General features: G+C 35.6%; 1 pseudogene; it reads left to right on the top strand.

The window, feature by feature from the left end:
* Positions 1 to 2,696: 2,696 nt before the first annotated feature.
* LOC147918308 (acyl-CoA-binding protein-like) lies at positions 2,697 to 8,276 on the top strand (annotated as a pseudogene).
* Positions 8,277 to 8,611: the final 335 nt, after the last annotated feature.

Genomic DNA, 8,611 nt, shown 5'->3' on the forward strand with positions numbered 1-8,611 from the left:
GTATTTAAATGCTATGATGCTATGCTACATAATACATGATAAATTTATTCTCTTCTGTGTAGCAGATAAAGTCCTGGCTGAAAAGTCTTATCATTTCTGATGTCAATTATGTAAGAAAGAAGAGTAGTTCTCAGAGGAGACCCTAAAATTTAGAAAAAATCACTACAATAGATAGAGTTTTAAAAGTATTATGATGTATGAGCAATGGTAAATGTTGAATAACAAGCCTTCTAAGGGGGGAGGTGAGCCTTATTTATAGTGTTTGCCAATGTTCATGGTGTAAATACTCCCACCAGGGCCAATCTTAAGCAACCAATGAGTCATCACTGAGCACAGAGTGGGAAAGACATGAGTACAATCAGCATTGGTGAGCAGTAAAAACCAGTTCCATCAAGTGTTTGGGTGTTAGAGACTATCAAATATACTTGTAATTCCCCATATTTACTAGCCTTCCTTGAAATTAAAATGAATGCATATGACTGTTTCTGGCCTAAAAAGTGAGCAGAAGTGGTGTATGTCATTTCCAAGCTAAAGTAGTTATGAGCAGGTATAAGCATCTTTCATCTGTTTCCCTGCTGTGAACCACTGGGAGAACTTGTGTTCCATAAGGCACAGCTACAAGGCGAGAGAGGGCTGCCTCACCCACATCTGACTTTGAGTAAGTGTAAAATACATATTGCTGTATATGGTATTGAGGACTTAGGATGTGTCTGTTGTGTTATGGCAGCTAGGTATCATGTAGGAGGATTAAAGGGTGGTGTATATGATAGAGTTGCCATTTGGAAAACTTCAAAAATCTAGAAAGTAAGGTACGAAAACAAGGTGTGTCTGAAATGTGTCAACTCTTTGGGACAAGAGGGCAGTTACATCAAGGCAGAGAGTAGAATGAGACAAGGTCTCAAGGCTGGTAATTATGGGAGGATCAGGGTCTGCACCTTGAAAGTCAGATTGTCCCAGGTTGAATCCTCCACAAGTGGACACTGACATGGAGTTTGACATGCAGGATAGGTATTAGGGATCAACACTCGTAGAAGGAGGGGGAGGCAGGAAACTTGCAATGTCAGTGCAACAAAGGCTCCTTCAATGCCACAGGCAGCTCTGAAGCACCAGTTTTTCCACACTGGGCCAGAACGGCTGGGCCTTTACATGCCCACCACAGTCAGTCATTGGTTGAGGGCAACATTGGAAGCTCACGAGCTAGGATGAGTGTCTCTGCAGCTGAGGCAGCCCTGAAGGAACTGATGGCTGGAGGCTGTCTACTGGCAGCTGGGGAAAGCAGTCCTCCATAGAGGTCACTGCTCTCTGTATCCACCACACAGATTGAATTCGAGTTTGAGGAGCCTCTATTTTTCTTTTGTTGTTGTTGTTTTCTCATTTACCGCTTATCAAGTAATGGTAAGAATAACCCAAAGGTAGCAGATTATTCCCAGTTCAAGTCAGAAGTTTAAAGAGGGTACCTCTCAGGAGCCAGCATAATAGAAGTGGCCATCAGGCAGGAAATTACAAAGGAGGATGGACTCGGGTTTACAAAGTCTTAGCTGCTGACTCAGCCACTTTTCCCAAGGGGGGATTTGTGCCCAGGTTAAGCTTTAAAATATCTCTTTTTCTTCCTTTTATTTCTTTTTTAACGAGAAAACTTCCTTTAACTCAGCAATTCTGCTCCTAGGACTATATCCTAAGCTTATAATTAAAAAAATAATAAAAATAGAAATAAATCACTGCTTTTCTTATAGTGATAAGCTACTTTGAGCAGAAGCCTTTTAGGTTTACGTAAATCTGTAAAAAGCACTGGCTTTAGAACAAGAAGGTTTCACTTAATATTTTCCTATCACTAGCTGTAGACTTTGCAAGTTAGTATAACAACATTATCTTCCATCTTCCATTTAAAAGTAATTTTTTTTCAATCATAGATTTTTCCATTATCTTTTTGGAATCTGTTTAAAAATAACACTTATTTTTTTCTGATTTTTTTATGTCTAACATACAAATCTAACTTTTTTCTTTGAAAATTTAGAAATTATAAAATGATATAATGCAAGAGAAAATGTAAGTCAGAATTCTTCATCCAGAATAAAAAAGTGTTAACATTTTGATTTATATATTTCCATATTTGTATACAGATACAGTTTTCAAACACAGGTGCTATGCAGTAGTGTTTTATAACCCATTGTTTCGAATAATAATATAAGTACTTTTTAGATCATTAGATGAATTTTAAAATATGATTTTAAAATTGTGTGATGTTTTCTGGTGTGCCTGCATTAAAGTTATTTTATTAACTTCCTATTTTTTTTCATTTAGATTACCTACTCATTTTGCTTGTGAAGTAGGCTTTCAAACAATCCTTGTTCAGCACAAAAATAAATTTGTACTATTTTTGTAAAAAATAAAAAAAATAAAAATAAAAATTATATACATACACACATACATATTGTATATATACACACATACATATATTTACTGCCCCATAACACATTGTAGTAAATAAAATGGACATACTCCATAATCTAATTGTCAAAAAACAAAGTTCACTAAGTTACAGTATATGTATGAAATGAAAAAAACACTCGTTAAATAAAAGTCATAGAAGAAGATTTTTGACATGAGAAAAAGTTCATAAATATTATTTCCAAAGGGAAAACAAAGGATAGGTATAATATTAACATTTTTTTCAATTTCTAATATATAGCATATGGATATATATGCATTACAAAGATTAGATGTTTACATATCAAAATAATTAAAATGGGGGGCTGGCCCCATGGCATAGTGGTTAAGTTCAGTACACTCCACTTTGGTGGCCCGAGTTCGTGGGTTCGGATCCCCAGTGCAGACATACACCACACATCAGCCATGCTGTGGCGGTGACTCATGTACAAAATAGAGGAAGATTGGCACAAATGTCAGTTCAGGGCTAACCTTCCTCAAGGAAATAAAAAAAAGAGGATGATTGGCAACAGATGTTAGCTCAAGGGCAGATCTTCCTCACCAAATAAAACAAAAAAAAAAGTTAAAATGCTTAGCTTTATAGATTTCTTAGTCATTTACATGACATTTCATTTTTTTATTTCTAAAAGAAGTAGAAAATTGAATGTCATATCCTCAGATAAGAGGCAAACTTTCTTATTTCCACGATGAATCAGCCTTTTGAAACTTTGACCTGTGACCTAAAATTGTCGTGTCAGCAGATTTTTTCATGTGGTAAGAAAAGTAAAGGAATTAAACAAATAACTAATATAAAGTCCTAGAATTGTAAGATATTTAAGCTAAAAATAAACCACCAGTTAATGTAAATACTGATGGTTAGTGAAATATATTAGATTCTCTAGAAGGAGTCAGAAAAGCTCTAAGTAGAGGCTCTAGAATAAAATTACTCGTCTGTCTCTATTACTCCATGATACGATTTTTATACTATGCTAAATAGTTTGTCTTTTCTTTATAAATGTGGTTTTGAAATATTTGTTAAAGACTGAAAATAATTAAAACATAATAGAGGCTAGTATATGTTTCCTCTGAACTCTTTTGAATTAATAACTCCAATTTTTATTGATTTTTGTTCTCTGACCTTTCTGTCACCCTTCTGTCCTTGACAGACTGTCTTTAAGACATGGGAGCATTTCTCAGAATGTATCCCCATCATTAAGCCATGCATGACTGTATTAATATCAGCTAAAGCAAAAAAAAAAAATTTCAGAAAAAGAGAAGGATGTTGTATAATAAAAGATTTAATCCACCAAGAAGACACAGCAATCCTAAACATGTATTCACCAAACAACAGAACTTCAAAACACATGACGCATAAACTAGTAGAACTGAAAGGAGAGATAGACAAATCCACACATGGTTAGAGGCTTCAGCACCTCCATTTCAACAGCTCATAGAACAACTAGACAGAAAATCAGCAAGAGTTGGAATAACTCAACAACACCGTCAACCAAAAGAATCTAATCGGCATTTATAGAACATCTCATCCAACACAACAGAGTACACATTCTTTTCAAGTGCTGGCAGAACATATAACAAGATAGAGCTATTCTAGGTAGTGAAAAAAATACTTGAGCAAATTTAAAAGAAATTAAAATCATACACAGTCGTTTCTCCGACCACAATGGAATCAAACTAGGAATCAACACAGTCATGCATTGCTCAATGACAGGGATACTTCTGAGAAGTCGTTGTTAGGTGATTTCGTCATTGTGTGAACATCATAGAGTGTACTTACACAAACTGAGATGGCATAGCCTCCCATGCATGTAAGCTACGCAGTACTAATCTTATTGGACCACCAACACACATGCTCATTGACCAAAATGTCATTATGCGGCATGATCGTATAAAGAAGACAGAGAAACCTTCAACACTTTAAAATTTAAAAATACACTTTTTTTTTTTTTTTTTTGTGAGGAGATCAGCCCTGTGCTAACATCTGCCAATCCTCCTCTTTTTTTGCTGAGGACGACTGGCCCTGGGCTAACCTCCGTGCCCATCTTCCTCCACTTTATATGGGACAGCGCCACAGCATGGCTTGCCAAGCAGTGTGTCTGGTGCGCGCCAGGGATCTGAACCAGCGAGCCACGGGCTGCTGCAGTGGAGTGCATGCACGTAATCGTTTGTGTCACCAGGCCGGCCCCCTAAAAATACACTTTTAAATAATCTATATGCCAAAGAAGTCTCAAGGGAATTAAAAAAATACATTGAACTGAATGAAAATGAAAATACAACAATCCAAGTACTGAGAGGGAAACATATCAATAAATGTGTACGTTAGAGAAAGGAAAAGTCTCGAATGATAGATGTCCGTACCTTAAGAACCTAGAAAAAGAAAAGCAAAATAAATTTAAAGCAAGCAGAGGGTGGGAATTAATGAAGATAAGAAGAGACAGCACTGAAATTTGAAACAGAAAAACAATGAGTAAATCAACAAAACCAAGAGCTGGATCTTTTAAAAGATCAATTAAATTTAAAAACTTCTAGCAGGACTTATTAATGAAAGACACAACTTAAAAACATCAGAATGAAACAGAGGGTATCATTGTAGACATCAAAGGATAATAAAGGAAGTTGCAAACAACTGTACACATATAAATTTGACAACTTAGACAAAATGGACAAACTACCTCAAAAAATACAAACTACCACAACTCACCCAATATGAATACATAATTTGCATAATTCTATAACTATTAAGGAAATTTAATTCATAATTTTAAAATTATTAAAAAATAAACCTCAAGAAAATGAAGACTTATATTCACACACACACACACATACACACACACACTTACACCCAAGAAAAACCTCCATAAAAATGTTTATAGAAGCTTTTTGTGCAATAGCTCAAAACTGAAATAATCCAGATGCCCATCAACAGGTGGATGATTAAACAAACTGTGGCACGTCCATATCATAGGATACTGCTCAGCAATACGCAGAAGCAGGTTATTGATACATGCAACAACCTGCATGAATCTCCAGAGAATTATGCTGAGTGAAAAAAAAAGCCAATCACATAGGATTATATACTACATGATTCCATTTATGTAACACTTTTGAAATAATAAAATTATAGAAATGGAGAACAGATTTGTTGTTAAGGTCAGAACGAGGGTGCAAGGGAGGTGGATGTGACTAGAAAAAGGCAACACAAAATGTTCTTCTGGTGATGAAAATGTCATGCATCTTGACTATATCAATGTCAATATCCTGATTGTGATATTGTATCATAGTTTTGAAAGAGTTACCAATGGGGAAAACTGGATAAAGAATAGAGAGTATTATAATAATAATATCTAATAATAATAATATAATTGTATTATTTCTTACAATTGCATGTGAACCTACAATTATATCAAAATAGAAGTTTAATTAAAATGAAATAAAATTTTTAAAGAAAAACTGATGTTAAAAACATAATTCTTACATAAAAAATTACATAAAAATGCAAAGAACCTTAAATATCAAAATAATTTTAGGAAAGAAGAACAAAATTAGAAGCCTTACATTTCTGATTACAAGGCTTAATATATAGCAATCAAGACAGTAAGACAGTGAGTGTTGTAGTAGTTTAAGGATAAATCAATAGAAGAGAATAGAGAATACAATAACAGATCCACACACATTTAGTCAGTAAATTTTTGACCAAGGTGCCGATGTAATTCAATGGGTAAATGATTCATCTTTGTAGTTGGATATCTATTAAACTCAACCCCTATCTCACACCATACACAAAGTTAACTTGAGGTGCATCTTAGATCTAAACATGAAAGCAAATAACCACTCTTCCAGGAGAGGAGTTGGAGTATGTTTCATAACCTTTGGGTAGTGTTAAGCAGGAAGCCAAAAGCACTAATCATAAAAGAAGAAATTAATAAGCTAGACATCATTAAAATTACGAATTTCTCTTCATCAAAAGAACCAGAAAGAAAGTGAAGACGCAAGCCACAATCTGGGGGAAGATGTCCTCAGTACACATATTCAACAAAGCGCATCCAGTCTACAAAGAACACCTACAAATTGATAAGAGGCAAAAAACAACTCAATTAAAAATTGGGCAAAAGACTTAAAGAAGCACTTCAAACAAAAGGATTTCCAAAAGGTTGATAAGCATATGATGTGTTCCATACAATCATCAATAAAATGCAAACAAAGTCACAAAGAAAAACCACAATGGCTAAAATTATAAAACTAATACAAGTACTGGTGGGAAAGTAAAATTATAAAATTGCACTGGAAAACTGGCAATATCTGCTAAATATAAACGTGAGCCTGTCATATGATTTGGCAATTCTATTCCATTGGTCTATACCCACTGAAAACATGTATACGAATATTCATAGAAGCTCTTTAATCACAATAGCCAAAAACTAGAAATAACCCAAATGTACATGAATAACAGGATAGAAAAACAAATTGTAGGATGTTCATAATGAATATTATGCAGCATAAAAAAGAATGAACTACTGATACAGCAACATGAGTGAATCCCAATAACATTATATTGGGTCAAGAAGCAAGACACAAAAGCATACCTGCTGTATAATTTATTTACGTGAGATTCAAAAACAGGCAAAACTAATCTGGTGCAATAGAAATCAGAATAGTGGTTACCTCAGAGTAAAGAAGTGATTTCTGGCAGTGAGGAGGTGAGGGACAAAGGAATTTTCTGTTGTGACGGAGATGTTCTGTACCTTCATCTGTATGGTGATTATACAAGTGTATTAATATATAAAAATTTATTGACCTATACACTTACCATTTATAGCTCTAGCACTTGGGTCATTTGACCAGGAGACCACATAGATATGAAGGTATCTCTGGTCATGACACCAAGATGTCATGTGGAGTCTCTGGGCAGGCCCCGTAGGTTAATCATAGAATGAATCACAGAGATTCTACATCAAAGCCTTTCCATCTACAGCAGAAGACGATACACCTTTGAAAACACAGCTCCTCAGATATTACTGAGCCTCAGTAGAGACTTATCATAGAATATCAAGTAACTATAAATCCAGGGTTGCCTATCTTGAGCTTAGATGCTATTAGACCCACCAAATCATAAGACTGAGTGATCATAGCAGCCATCCAGCATATAAAAAATATGTAAAGAATGTGGTATAACTTAGGACCAGAGCAAGTACAAAAGACAAAAGTAAGCTGAATGAACAGTTGGCCCAGATCCCCAGATCACCTTTATCACTGATGCAACCTTCACAGTTGATAAGTAAGTAGATAGATAGGTAGTTGTTGAGTGATTCCCTACAATCAGCTGACAGATTAGGAAAGAAGATAGTCCTGCTGCAGGGATGATTTGGCTAGATATATTGCTGCAAAATGTCTACCATTTGGATTTGAGGCCTTAAGGGTAACTGATGATGGTAAATCTCTCACTGCCCATAGTTGGCAATTCACCTAGTCATCTACTTTGTGGAGAGAGAAGTTGCCTGATGTGAGAATATGCCTAGACTCCTGGAAATTGGCAAATTGGTTGACTGGTTGGTCATTGACCTGGAAGGAGCACAGTTGGACTACTGGGTATGTGGAAGTATGGGGAAGAGACATAGGATGGAGCACAAAGTATGAGAATCTATATATCCCATATTAATGCCAAGTAACAAGTGACTGTGGGTGACATAAATACAGAAAGATCTGGGATGCTGGATCTCAAAGGCAAGGACAAGTGAGATGCCTGGAATCAGCTGAAGGGGACTTCCAAGGAAGATGCCATGAAAGCTAGTGTTGACAAAGTAGAAGACCTAAAGAAAAAATATGGAATATAAGGGACTGGATTTGACTGCCAGCCTTGCATTTCATCTAAACTGATATAATGCCTTGTTTTTCTGATACTGTAGATGAAGTGAAATAATGAAAATAATCAGTTAACCCAGTTCCTTGAAACTGTCCAGGATATGGCTTTAAGAGATCAAGGTCTGATGCAGTTACTGACCTTCACTGAGTAGTTTTCATCTGTAGATCAATTAAAAGTGCATTTGTTTCTTTAAAAATAAATCATTGCAGAAGAGGCATTAAACAACTAGGCATGGGATGACTCAGTCATAGATATGTCAGCCTGCCTTTGCTCTTGCCACCCCAGTGATTGCACAGCGAGTACACC

This window comes from Ceratotherium simum, chromosome 1 (genome assembly GCF_057802395.1).
Source record: "Ceratotherium simum simum isolate JZ-2026a chromosome 1, ASM5780239v1, whole genome shotgun sequence".
NCBI lineage: Eukaryota > Metazoa > Chordata > Mammalia > Perissodactyla > Rhinocerotidae > Ceratotherium > Ceratotherium simum.